We start from the raw sequence: 14118 nt of genomic DNA, 5'->3' as shown, positions 1-14118 counted from the left end.
GCCCTAGGAGTATAACGCCTGCTCTTGTCTGACTAAACACATTTATTATGCTCACCAAACTTCCCTGTAAGCACTTTTCTTAACGTTCATACCCATATATTAATGCTACTCTCACTTTTAGTTAGAGAAGCTTTTCTTCTCAGATGGTGGTGACCACTGGGATGACTCAAAAGGCATCATAGTGTTGAGAAGTGACAGAGGTGTGCTCAACATTGAAACATCTCTATCACACCTTCCAAGGCTCAAGGTCCATTGTGGAAGAGGTGGCATAAAGAATGTAAGAGCCAAAGGAAGGGTAGGACTGCCTACAATAATATAATTTCTCAGACAGAAATTGTCCTTGATATCCATGACCTTACAGTGCTTAGCACTATGTTCCCAAGACCTTCATAATAGGAGGAAAAGATGATGACATCAAAATAAAAGAGAGGCTGGGTGTGGTCACACATGCCTTTAATCCCAGCACTCTGGAGGCTGAGGTAGGAGAATGTCATCCTGAGACCACATAGTGAATTCCAGGTCAGCCTGGGCTAGAGTGAGACCCTACCTCGAAAAACAAAAATAAAAACAAAAACAAAAAGTGGGCCAGGGCCTTCTGCTGCTATAAACACTAACTCCAGACCCATGTGCCACTTTGTGTGCCTGGCTTTATGTGTGGTTGGGAAATCTAATTTAGGTCATTGGACTTTGCAAGCAAGCACCTTTAACTGCTGAGCCATCTCTCCAGCCCCCAAATGATTTTTTTTTTATATAAAGGTGAAGTATGGAGCCAGATATGATGTCTCATGGCTGTCATTCAGGAAGCTGACGTAGGAGGATCATGCTCCCAGAGGCTGAGGCAGGAAGACTGCTTATTTGCTTCCAACTTGAGCTATATAGTGAGTTCTAGGGTAACCTGGGGTACAGAATGAGACCCTAGGCTGGACAGATGTCTTAGCAGTTAAAGGCATTTGTTTGCAAAGTATGACTTCCCAGGTTCAGTTCCCCAGTACTCATTTAAAGCCAGATGCATGCAGTGTTGCTTGTGCCAGGTATGGTGACTCACACCTTTAGTCCCAGCACTTGGGAAGCTGAGGTAAGAGGATCACTGAGCGTTTGAGGCCAGCCTGGGACTACAGAGTGAGTTCTAGGTCAGCCTGAGCTACAGTGTTATCCAGTCTCAAAAAAACAAACAGGACTGGAGAGATGACTTAGCAGTTAAGATGCATGCTTGTGAAGCCTAAGAACCCAGGTTTGATTCTTCAGGTCCCATGTAATACAGATGCATATGCTGGCATATGCATCTGAAGTTTGTTTGCAGTGGTTAGAGGCCCTGGAATGTCCATTCTCTCTCTCTCTCTCCCCCTCTCTCTGTCTTTGATAAATAAATAAAAATTTAAAAACTTTAGGGCCGGAGAGATGGCTTAGTGGTTAAGACACCTGCGTGCAAAAACAAAGAACCCAGGTTTGATTCATCAGGACCCACATAAGCCAGATGTACAAGGTAGCACATGCATCTGGAGTTCGTTTGCAGTGGCCAGCGGCCCTGGTGCACCCATTCTCTCTCTCTCTCTCTCTCTCTCTCTCTCTCTCTCTCTCTCTCTCTCTTTCTTTCTTGCTCTCTGTCTACCTCTTTCTCTCTGTTACTCAAATAAATAAAATTTAAAAATATTTTTATTTATTTATTTGAGAGTGACAGAGAAAGAAGCAGATAGAGAGAGAGAGAGAGAGAGCGATAGAGAGAGAGAGAATGGGTGCACCAGGGCCTCCAGCCACTGCAAACGAACTCCAGATGCATGTGCCCCCTTGTGCATCTGGCTAATGTGGGTCCTGGGGAATCAAGCCTCGAACTGGGGTCCTTAGGCTTCACAGGCAAGCGCTTAACTGCTAAGCCATCTCTCGAGCCCTAAAAATATTTTTAAAAAGAACAAAAACCTTAAAAAAAATACTAACCAAGTGGTACATGTGTCTGGAGTTTGCTTGTAGTGGCAAGTGGCCCTGGCATGCACATTTTCTTTCATTCTCTCTCTCTCTACTTGCAAATAAATAAAAATTTTAAAATATATTTTTGTTGTTGTTGTTTTGTTTTCTGAGTAGGGTCTCACTCTAGCTCAGGCTGACCTAGAATTCACTATGTAGTCTTAGGGTGGCCTTGAACTCATGGTGATCCTGCTACCTCTGTCTGGGATTAAAGGTGTGTGCCACCATATCCAGCTAAAATATTTTTTTTTTAAAAAAGAAAGAGATCCTGTTTTAAGAAAAAAAAGTGGGAAATTTTCATCTCAGATGTCTTATTTTTTGGTACTGGGGATGGAATCCAGTTCTCTCTCTGTGTGTATAAAACATTATTTTGAAAGCTGAGGCTTTAATTCTTTGCTTCCACAACACACACACCTATACAAAGTACAAATACACTCTCTGTCTTCATTCTTCCCATGTTAATGGGTAGCAGCTTTGGTGTGTTGTGGTGTGGAGCTTCAGGCAAGCCTCGGCTGCTGCCATCTTGAAATCAGAGCAGCTGTGCTTGCCTACCTGAGACCCTTATAGGAGCCACAGTAACTTTCCCTCACGACTCGTGAGGCTCATGGGCCCATGGGGCTGTCCCTGGTAGGGCGGGCAGAGCACATGAGGCACATGAGATTCATGAGGTCCCTTTCCTCCCTATTAAGGTTAAAGAGACATGCCTCTTCTCTACATTCCTTCCATACCAATTTCAGCAGAAATCTTTTTTTTTTTCAAATTTTAAAACGTTTGCATTCTTTTCTTAAAAATCTTTTATTTATTTATTTATTTTATTTTATTTTTAAATTTTTATTAGCATTTTCCATGATTATGAAAAAATATCCCATGTTAATTCCCTCCCTCCCCCCCACTTTCCCCTTTGAAATTCCATTCTTCATCATATTACCTCCCCATCACAATCATTGTACTTACATATATACAATATCAACCTACTAAGTACCCTCCTCCCTTCCTTTCTCTTCCCTTTATGTCTCCTTTTTAACTTACTGGCCTCTGCTACCAAGTGTTTTCCTTCTCACACAAAAGCCCAATCATCTGTAGTTAGGATCCACATATGAGAGAGAACATGTGGCACTTGGCTTTCTGGGCCTGGGTTACCTCACTTAGTATAATCCTTTCCAGGTCCATCCATTTTTCTGCAAATTTCATAACTTCATTTTTCTTTACCGCTGAGTAGAACTCCATTGTATAACTGTGCCACATCTTCATTACCCACTCATCAGTTGAGGGACATCTAGGCTGGTTCCATTTCCCAGCTATTATAAATTGAGCAGCAATAAACATGGTAGAGCACGTACTTCTAAGGAAATGAAATGAGTCCTTCAGATATATGCCTAGGAGTGCTATAGCCAGGTCATATGGTAGATCAATCTTTAGCTGTTTTAGGAACCTCCACACTGATTTCCACAATGGCTGGACCAGATTGCATTCCCACCAGCAGTGTAGAAGGGTTCCTCTTTTTCCACATCCCTGCCAACATTTATGATGATCATTTGTTTTCATGATGGTGACCAATCTGACAGGAGTGAGATGGAATCTCAATGTAATTTTAATCTGCATTTCCCTGATGACTGGTGATGTAGAACTTTTTTTAGATGCATATATGCCATCAGCAGAAATCTTGATTCTTGTGTTCCAGAAGGAGAATTCACAATGGGGCACAGGTAGATAAGAAAGTAATCAGGGGCTGGAGAGATGGCTCAGAGGTTAAGGCACTTGCCTGCAAAGCCTAACAACCAGTGTTTGATTCCCCAGGACCCACATAAAGCAGGATGCACAAGGCAGGACATTCATCTGGAGTTCATTAGCAGTAGCTAGATGCCCTGGCACACCCATTCTCTCTCTCTCTCTCTCAAAATCTGCATATAAATAATTTTTTTTGAGGTATGTAGTCTCAGGGTGTTCTCAACCTCATGGAGATCCTCTTACCTCTGCCTCCAGAGTGCTGGGATTAAGGACATGCACCACAATACCTGACTAAATATATATATATATATTTTAAGTATTAAAAAGAAAATAGAAAATAGTAGCAACAATTAACCGGATGTGATACCCATACAAGTGCAATAGTGGTACACAGCCATGGTGAGGAATCAATTGCTCTTGATTTGGCTAACTGATCCACTCAGTGGTACTAGACCCTTAGCTGGAGCTGGGAAACAAGTCAGAACCATACCCAAACACAAGCCCACTCTACAATATCAAGCTACCATCAATCACGGGGTATAAGAGGGCCTACACCTATCAAACTGTCTATCAAAAAAGTAAGTGTTATCTCAATTTTCTGGGTGCTAACTCACTCTCCGTTGGAGAATCTGCTTCTCTTTTCCAGATAGATGCAGATCCTAAGAAGAGAGCTGCCCCAACATACCTCAGAAGGGGCCCAACTGAAACTAAGGACAACTGGCGAAATAAGCAAGGGTGATGTTTTCCTGTGAACTGGATACCAGCACAAAGGGGAAGGAGATCAATTCAGAGAAAAATCAACTCCTACCAAATCAGAGAGCCAGAGCCTCAGAGGCCCCCAACACCTCAGCACTGAAGCAGACCAAAAATGAACCCAACATGGCTCAGGGAAATCTTGCGGAAGAGGGGGCGGAAAGAATGTCAGAGTTACATGTTGGGTCATGATTTTCAGAGACATTTATCATACTAATAACTGGGGGCTAACTCCACAATGCACGACCCATTTTCAATAATAAGGAGGCTCTAATGGGAGGGGGTAGATCACAGATGAGCCTAAATAATGGTACCAAACTGCCTGTATTTACTGAAAAGAAAACTAATAAATTAAATTTAAAAAAAAAAAAAAAAGAAAAAAGAAAATAGAGCCAGGCATGATGGTGCACATCTTTAATCCCAGCATTTGGGAGGCAGAGATAGGAAGATCGCTGTGAGTTTGAAGCCAACTTGAGACTACATAGTAAATTCCAGGTCAGACTGGGCTAGAACGAGACCTTACCTTGAAAAACAGAAAGCAACAGCAGAAAGTACACCCTCCAGAATGGAGGGCAAATAGAGCCGAGGAGCAGTAGCAAAAGGCAGAACCTGGGTTTACAAGCCTTGGGCCACCATTTCTCCTCCCTTTGCCTGCTACTAGGGCAGTCCAGCATGGTCCTGTTGTGGAATAGGCTGAGACTTTCTTAGAAGCCACCCCTTTACCCAACAGCTCAGGCTGATATAAGTAGATGCAAGAATATATAGACAAGTGTAAGTACCCACACACTGAGAAACTGATTGAAGGATCCTCATGCCTCACGTGTGTTGTTCAAGGAGTCTTATAACCATCCGTGATGTAAAATGCAATACATTCAGTCCGACTTTAAAAGTTCCCACGTCAGCCTGTGATAGAGAGAGACCCTATCTCAAAAACTCAAAATAAGCCGGCATGGTGGCACACACCTTTAATCCCAGCATTTGCGAGGCAGAGGTGGGAGGATCACTGTGAGGCTACATAGTGAATTCCAGGTCAGCCTGGACTAGAGTGAAACTCTACCTCGAAAACCCAAAAATAAAATAAAATAAGCAGGGCAAACATCAAAGTCTGTAGCTCCAAATCCAACAACTCTAACCAGTGACAAGTCTCCAAGTCTGATTAATTCTAACCAATGATAAGTCTCTGGAGTTCCAATTCTGCCCCTTCAGCTAGGCTACTCACAATACCAGAAAATTTCATCTGGTGCCAACAGCTCTCCTTGGCAGCCATCACATAGACCTGGCACCTCTATTGGGTCTCCATTGCAACCCACAGTTCATCCTTATGGCTCCATCAGGCCTACCTACAGGTAATCCAACAAGCCTGGTTCACACTGCCCATGGCCCCTGTTCAAGAAACAACACTGTGCTGCAAATTCAATGACCCTCTCTTTCCTGCATTTATTATACTCCATAGTACCAGAGAGGCTACCCATTTGTTGATCTAGGGAAGATAAAGGAGTCTTTGGAGAACAGGATGCTCCTTCAACATTTAGGCCCCTTCAAAAAGCCCCTGAGCTAGGTGTGGTGGTACACACCTTTAATCCAAGTACTTAGGAGACAGAGGTAAGATCACCATGAGTTTGAGGCAACCTTGAGACTACAGAGTGAATTCCAGGTCAGCCTGGGCTAGAGTGAGACTCTAACTTGAAAATAAAAACAAAAACAAACAAACAACAAAAAAGGGAAAAAAGGGAATCTTCATTTTTTCTGTTGTCCCAATGCAGGTCAGCTGGCTCAATCTCAATGGCTATAATGTCTCAAACAATTGCAGCTAAATGGGCAACAGTTTATGGGCAAAGATTTCCTTTTTATATAAAATTGTTTTATTTATTTATTTTAGAGCGAGAGAGCGAGAGAGAGAGAGAGAGAGAGAGAGAGAGAGAGAGAAAGAGAGAGAGAGAGAGAATGAGCACGCCAGGGCTTCTAGCCACTGTAAATAAACTCCAAACACATACGCCCCCTTGTGCATCTGGCTAACGTGGATCCTGGGGAATTGAGCCTTGAACTGGGGTCCTTAGGCTTCACAGGCAAGCACTTAACCACTAAGCCATCTCACCAGCCCTAAAGATTTCCTTTTTTTTTTTCTGTACCATACCCCTCTGCTCACACCAGTCCACCAGTTGTCACACTAGTTGTCAGGACACAGGCATAACAGCAAGCCTCTCCCACAAACTGCCTTTAGCCCAATACAAACAAAGCTCTTTCTTCCCCTCATAAGCCAAGCCTCACAGTCCATAATAATTACTGCATTCAGGTCTTTCAGCTTTGACCAGAATGGCCTATCAAGCAGTACTTACAGCACTGCAAGGAGTCTCTTAGACCAAGGTTTCAAATCCTTCTACTTTCCTCCTGCAAATCAGTTCCAAAAGGCCAAAGCTACAGAATCAGGTTTCTATCAACAGCTACCCCACTTCTTGGGACCAGTCTTACTGCTGTAGTCAGCTTTATGTTGCTATCAGACAACACTTGATCAAGAGCAGCTTATGGGAGGAAAGTTTATTTTGGCTTCCAGACCTGAGGGGAAGCTCCATGTTGGCAGGGAAAATGAAGGCATGAGGAGAGAGTGGACATCACATCCTGGCCAACATCAAGTGGACAATAGCAACAGGTGAGTGTGCCAAACCCTGGCAAGGAGAAGCTGGCTATAACATCCATAAGCTCACACCCAACAATACACTGCCTCTAGGAGGATCCAATTTCCAAATTGCCACCTGCTTGGGACCTAGCATTCAGAACACATAAGTTTTGGGGGGACTCCTGAATCAAACCACCACAGATGTCATGCCTTAGTGCTGTCATAGTATTGCTGCTGTATTGCTGTAGTATTGCTGCTGCTGTGGGTGATGAGACATCAACAAGACTGCTCTGCTGGAGGTGGAGTACCTCTGGGGTGAACCCCTAAGGTGACTGCCTTCTTCCACATGGAATGGAGTGGCATGGCTTCTTGTGAATGGGCTCTATTTGTGAGTTGGAAATGCCCCCAAATGGCTGATAGACTACATTGTGGTCTCTGATGGTGACGTCTACAAAAAGGGATCATAAGTAGACTGTGGCAGCAGTTGTGTGGCCTTTGCTGTGATGATGAGATACACAACTGGCTTTTTTCCTAGGCCAGCAGTGCCCTAGCGTAAATGGAAAGGCCAAGCTAGTAGGAGCTCAACCTCCAGTGTCCATAAATAGTAGCAGAGGGCAGGCTTGGGGTGTTTTTTTGGACACTGATGGTGACCTATTTCTGAATACCCTGCTTCTCTCATACCACTTTTAAAAAAATTTTTTTTTGTATTTATTTACTTATTGACAAGAGAGAGAAAGAGAGAATGGGTGCATTAAGGCCTCTATCCACTGCAAATGAACTCCAGATGCTACCATGTGCATCTGGATTATGTGGGTTCTGGGGAATCAAACCTGGGTTCTTATGCTTTGCAGACAAGTGTCTTAGCCTCTAAACCTTCTGCCCAGTCCACTCTCACAACAGTATATATATATATATTTTTTTTGGGGGGGTGGGGGATGTTTCAAGGTAGGGTCTCACTCTAGCCCAGATTGACCTGGAATTCACTATGGAGTCTCAGGGTAGCCTTGAACTCATGGCGATCCTCCTACCTCTGCCCCCCAAGTGCTGGGATTGAAGGTGTGCGCCATGTCTGGCTCTCACACCAGTCTTCACAAGCTTACTTTCGACCCAGGCTGCATTCTATTCCCACAGTCTTCTTAGCAAATCTTCTCTTGTTTATATGTGCTGCCTTTGTTATGTTAGCATTTAGATATTGGCTTTTTTGTTTTGGTTTTCAAAGGTAGGGTCTTGCTCTAGCACAGGCAGACCTGGAAATCACTATGTAGTCTCAGGATGGCCTTGAACTCACAGTGATCCACCTACCTCTGCCTCCTGAGCGCTGGGATTAAAGGCATGTGCCACCATGCCCAGCTTCCTCTTCTTCTTTTTTAATTATTTTATTTTATGAGAGAGAGAGAGAGAGAATGGGTATACCAGGGCTTCCAGCTGCTGCAAACAAATTCCAGACACATGTGCCACTTTTTCTTTCTTTTTTTTTGCTTTTTCGAGGTAAGGTCTCATTCTGGCCTAGGCTGACTTGGAATTCACTATGTAGTCTCAGGGTGGCCTCGAACTCACAGTGATCCACCTACCTCTGCCTCCTGAGTGCTGGGATTAAATGCATGTGCCACCACTTCTGGAGCATTTAAGTTTCTTTTCTTTCTTTCTTTCTTTCTTTTTTTTTTTTTTTTCCTAGGTAGGGTCTCACTCTAGCTCAGGCTGATCTGGAATTCACTATGTAATCTCAGGGTGGCCTTGCACTCTCAGTGATCCTCCTACCTCTGCATCCCAAGTACTGGGATTAAAGGCATGCATCACCCTGCCCGGCAGCATATAGACTTTTATTTACTTATGTGTGTATGTGTAGGTGTGTGTGTGTATGTGTAGATGCATGTGTGTAGGTCACAGGACAGCTTGGGTTTTCTTTTCTTTCCTTCTGTTCTCTTTCTTATTTATTTGAGAGAGACAGGGAGTGAGTATGGGCATATCAGGACATCCTGTTTCTATAAACAATCCCCAGTTGCAATTGCCACTTTGCGCATCTGGATTTGTGTAGGTCCTGGGGAACCAAATCCTGGCAGTCAGGCTTTGCAAGCAACTGTTCTTAACTGCTAAGCTATCTGTCCACCACCACCTTCTTTTTGAGACAAAGTCTTCCCTTTTTTGACTATGGAATGTATGCCATAGTATGGCATACGATGGCCCATGAGCTTCCGAATTCTCCTGGCTCTGCCTCCCATAGGCACATTGGGCTCACAGGTGCATGTCTCACTTTATGTCCAGCTGTATGTGGGTGTGGGGAGTCAAACTTGTATCAGCAGACTTGCAAAGCAAGTGCCTAGCCATCTCCCAGGCCTCATTTTAGGTTTTCAATTTTTTTTTTTGTTTTTTGAGGTAGGGTCGCTTTCTAGCCCAGACTGACCTGGAATCCACTATGTAGTCTCAGGGTGGCCTCCAACTCAAAGCAATTCTCCTACCTCTGCTTCCACAATACTGGAATTAAAGGTGTGCACCATCACGCCCAGCTCATTTTCTTTTTAACAAGTGTATTTTGTTCCTATCCTAATCCAAATGAAGACAAATGTCCAGGAAACTACTCGAAAATTTAGAAGATCAGGCTGGAGAGACTTTAAGGCACTTGCCTGTGAAACCTAAGGACCCAGGTTCAATTTCCCAGTACCCAGGTAAGCCAGATGCACAAGGAAGCTGATCTGTCTTGCGTTCTTTTGCAGTGAGTAAAGGCTCTGGTGCACTTATTCTCCCCCCTTATCTCTTTTTCTTTCTTTCTAATAAACAAATAAAATATTTTAAAAAGTTTAGAAGATCATTTTTCTTGGAAAAGTTATCATGTGGATTCTGCATTTGTGTCTTCAATGCCATGTTCAATGTCACCTCAGCAAAGTAAGACGCCAAGGCTACAACCAGATCTACTGGTTGACAAAATGTCTTAAAAGACACCCCAAGGGCTGGAGAGATGGCTAAGTGGTTAAGGCATTTGCCTGCAAAGCTGAAGGACCTTGGTTCTATTCCCCAGGACCCACGTAAGCCAGATGCACAAGGTGGCACATGTGTTTGGAGTTCATTTGCAGTGGCTGGAGGCCCTGGAGTGTCCATTCTCTCTCTCTCCCTCTCTCTGCTTCTTTCTCCCTCTCAAATAAATAAATAAATAAAAATAAAGTAAAAAATTCTTTCTTCTTCTTTTTTTTTTTTAAAAAGAAAGACACCCCAGTGAATGACTATGAAGGCACCAAGGTGCTGGAAAGAAGTGACAGAGGAGTGCTCGGCACTGCAATATCTCTATCACACCTTCCAAGGCTCAGGGTCTATTGTGGAGAAGGTGGTGGAAAGAATGTAAGAGCCAAAGGAAGGGTAGGACTCCTTACAATGTGCTCCTCAAGACATAAAATGGCCTGGATATCCATGACCTCTCAGTGCCTGACACTACCTACACAAGACCATCATAAGAGGAGGAAAAGAACATGACATCAAAATAAAAGAGAGGGCTGGAGAGATGGCTTAGTGGTTAAGATCCATGCCTCCCAAGCCTAAGGACCCAGGTTCGATTCTCCAGTTCCCACATAAGCCAGATAAACATGGTGCATGCATCTGGAGTTCGTTTACCGTGGCCAGAGGCCCTAATGTGCCCATTCTCACACCCCCTCTGTTTCTAATAAATCAATAAAATACATCTTTAAAAAATTAAAAAAATAAAAGAGAGACTGATTGAGAGGGGGAGGGGATATGATGGAGAATGGAGTTTCAAAGGGGAAAGTGGGAGAGGGGGAGAGAGGGAATTACCATGGGTTATTGTCTACAATTATGGAAGTTGTCAATTAAAAAAAAATTTAAAGATACCCCAATGATCCACACCATCTCTCACATACTGCATGCAGCATTCTTTTCCTGATCCCGGCAGATTGTCTATCCTAGAACTGGGACCAATCTGTTCCCTGACCTGTCTGCTCATTCATGCAGTGAAAATTAGAAAATTTAACAGAGTCAAACCACAGCTTGATGTGCTTGAAGAAGAAACAAAGTCTATGCTTACTTCAGTAATATTACCTCAGAGATTGGGTTCACTTACCTCAGCAATATTACCTCAGAGATTGGATTCCAGACTATTTCATGCCTGGAAGAAATCGTTTGGAAAGCAAGGAGACACAGTAGTGTGCCTCCAGTGACAGTGTCTTGGGCACGTAACTGTGGGTGCTCACTTCCTGGGACCCAACCTGTCCCACATAGACCACACGGGACTCCCAGACAGGGCAACTGCTGAGTCCAGAGAAAGTTCGATTGACTGACTGGCCACCCAGTTCCCACAGGGAGCTAGAGCCTTTGCTGGGAGACATCACAGCGGGTGATAGAAATCTGCATTGAGCCCTTACTTTGTCAGGTGTTCCATAGACGAGGCTAATATGCCATTTCAAGGGTGCTCTGTACAAGTCTTCATGACTTGAATGTCTGCTTGGTATATTTGGAAATAATTTCACTTCTTGACTTGTCTAAATTCAAAGGTATAGTTTAAAAACCATGTAGTAAGTTGGCTATTTGTAAAGGAAGGCTGACAGTAATCCCTCTACCTCAGTCTCTGAAGTGCTGGAACTAAAAGGTTGGGCCACCACACCTGGCTTATTTATATTTTTGAAAATTTTTTATTTTATTTATTTGAGAGAGAAGGACACAGAGAGAAAGAGACAGAGAAGAGAATGGGCACACTAGGGCCTCTAGCCACTGCAAACAAGCTCTAGATGCATGCGCCACCTAGTGCATCTGGCTTACATGGGTACTGGGGAATTGAACCTGGGTCCTTAGGGTTCACAGGGAAACACCTTAATGGCTAAGCCATCTCTCCAGCCCTGGCCTATCTATTTTAAGGGTTACCCTCCCCCAGCTAGACTGACTGACCAGAAAGAACCAGTGATCCTCCTGCCTCTCTTAGTACTGAGTTACAGGTATATGTGGCCACACTTGGGTTTTTACATGAGTCTTAGCGATTGAACCCAGGTCATTACGCTTGCAGAGCAAATGCTCACTTAGCCATCTTCTCAGCCTCTCAAACAGAGTTTTACACCATTAACAGCTGCTGAGAGAAATCATTTCTTTTATAAAAATATGTTTATTGGTTGGGTGTGGTGGCACATGTCTTTAACCCCAGCACTCAGGGGTCAGTGGTAAGAGGATCACTGTGATTCCATCTGGGCCTGGACTTTTTTTCGTTGTGGGATTTTTTTTATAACTATTTTGATCTCTGTGCTTGTTATAGATATGTTTAAATGTTTATCTCATCTTGATTTAATTTTGGTAAGTCATATAAATCTAGGAAACCATCCATTTCTTCCAGATTTTCGAACTTAGTGGAGTATATGTTCTTGAAGTATGTCCTTATGATTTTCTAAATATATTTTATTCATTTATTTAAGAGAAAGAGGCAGAGAAAAAGACAGAGAGAGAATGGGTGTGCCAGGGCCTCCAGTCACTGCAAACGAACTCCAGATGCATGCACTCCCTTGTGCAGCTGGCTTACTTGGGTCCTGGAAAGTTGAACTGGGGTCCTTTGGCTTTGCAGGCAAACCCCTTAACTGCCAAGCCATCTCTCCAGCCCCTCCTTATGATTTTCTGAATTTGTTTGGTATCTGTTGTAATGGTGCTTGTTTCATCTCTAATTTTATTAATTTATTGTCTCTTTCTTTTGGTCAGATTTGCTAAGGGTTTATCAGTCTTGTTTATCCTTTCAAAGAACAAACACTTTGTTTCATTGATTCTTTGTTTTTATTTATTTATTTTTGGTTTATTTATTTGTTTATTTATTTATTGGTTTTTTGAGGCAGGGTCTCACTCTAGCTCAGACTGACCTGGAATTCACTATGGAGACTCAGGGTGGCCTCGAACTCATGGCAATCCTCCTACCTCTGCCTCCCAAGTGCTGGGATTAAAGGCGTGTGCCACCACGCCTGGCTTTTTTTTTTTTTTTTTTTTTTTTTGAGGTAGGGTCTTTCTCTAGCCCAGCCCAACCTGGAATTCACCATGTAGTCTCAGGATGGCCTCGAACTCACAACAATCTTCCTACCACTGCCTAATGAATGCTGAGATTAAAGGTGTCCAATGGTTCTTGGAGCAGGTGGTTGGGGGAAGGAAAGGCTGTGTAGAGTGCCTGAAGCTCTAGTTGCCCAGCTGGTCCCTGTGGTCCTCTTCCTCAGGAGCTGCCCAGCTGGTCCCCGCTGTCCTCTCTCCCTCAGGTTTCTGGACTCTGCCAGGAGGCTGGTGTGGGTGGAGAGTCCGTGCACCCGGGCTCTACTGTGGCAGGAGCTAGCCCGCTCAGCAGACTGCTGGAGCCGAGCTCGGCGGATGCAATTCTGGCTGCTTGTGTGGTTAGATTCAGTTTGGTTGCATGTTTCTGAGATTTCTGGGGTTTATTTTTGCATACAGGAAAGAGCCAAGAGGAAGGGGTATTCTGGGTCTGATGTAGGATCTATCTACTCACCAGTAGTTTTCTAAGCTCAACAATGAACCTTGTAAACAAGAAATGAAACTAAGTATCAGAATGGGCAAAGTAGAAAACTAAACAGTTTAAATGCCAAGCCTTCTATTCACTGGCTAGTGTTGTTCTAGCACTGGGGTGCATTCTCTCTATTTTTCTCTTTATCTCTGCCTCTTTCTTTTTCTCAAATAAAGAAATTAAATCGATTGAGATGGGGAGGTAATATGATGGAGAATAGAATTTCAAAGGGGAAAGTGCAGGGGGGAGGAGGGAATTACCATGGGATATTTTTTTATAATCATGGAAAATGCTAATAAAAATTTTAAAAAAGAAATAAAATAATTTTCAAGAAATACAAAAAGGCTGGGGATATAACCTGCCTAATATGCACAAAGCCCTAGATTCAAAACTTAGCATCAGGGCTGGAGAGATGGCTTCGTGGTTAAAGGTGCTTGCTTGCAAAACCTGCCAGCTTGGGTTTGATTCCCCAGTACCCACCTAAAGCCAGAGACACAAAGTAGTGAAACATGTATCTGGAGTTCATTTTCAGTGGCTAGAGGCCCTGGTGTGCCCATTCTCTCTCTCATAAATAAATATGTAAATTTTT

This window comes from Jaculus jaculus, chromosome 12 (genome assembly GCF_020740685.1).
Source record: "Jaculus jaculus isolate mJacJac1 chromosome 12, mJacJac1.mat.Y.cur, whole genome shotgun sequence".
Lineage (NCBI taxonomy): Eukaryota > Metazoa > Chordata > Mammalia > Rodentia > Dipodidae > Jaculus > Jaculus jaculus.
The sequence above is the reverse complement of the archived record's forward strand: the minus strand, read 5'-3'. Positions refer to the sequence as shown.